Source organism: Panthera tigris, chromosome D1, assembly GCF_018350195.1.
Source record: "Panthera tigris isolate Pti1 chromosome D1, P.tigris_Pti1_mat1.1, whole genome shotgun sequence".
Taxonomy (NCBI): domain Eukaryota; kingdom Metazoa; phylum Chordata; class Mammalia; order Carnivora; family Felidae; genus Panthera; species Panthera tigris.
The window spans coordinates 60,203,297-60,203,897 of NC_056669.1; the positions used below are offsets into that span (position 1 = coordinate 60,203,297).

Consider the following 601-nt stretch of genomic DNA (forward strand, 5'->3'; position numbering starts at 1 on the left):
TAAAGTTCCATAATCAATTAATGAAAAAACAAGCAGCTTATTAAAATTTTAAGCAAATAATTTATTAAACTGATAAGAACAGATACTACACTTGATCTTAGCCAAAAGGCCGAGAAGTGATTTAAGCAAATGATTTAAATAGGCACGTCACAAAAGACAGTGGATGAATACACATGTGGAAAGTACTCAGCATTATTATTCATAGGAAATAAAATACCAAATCACAATGAGATACCAATATAAACTTATTAGCATAACAAAAATTAAATACATTGACAACACTAAGTATTGGCAAAAATATGGGTCAATTGACACACTCAGGTTCTAAGTACAGCCACATCAGGAAACTTTTTGGCAATTTCTAATAAAGGTGAGCATCTCTTTAAAAAATTTTTTTTAATGTTTATTTTTGAGAAACAGAGAGAGACAGAGCATGAGTGGGAAAGGGACAGAGAGAGACACACAGAATCCAAAGCACACAGAATCTGAGCTGTCAGCACAGAGCCTGATGCGGGGCTTGAATGCATGAACTGTGAGATCATGGCCTGAGCTGAAATTAAATGCTCAACCGTCTGAGTCACCCAGGTGCCCCCAAGGTAAG

At 35.6% G+C, this 601-nt stretch overlaps 1 pseudogene; it reads right to left on the minus strand.

Moving 5' to 3' along the window:
• Positions 1 to 121, minus strand: LOC122231637 (annotated as a pseudogene).
• Between the last annotated feature and the right edge of the window lie 480 nt (positions 122 to 601).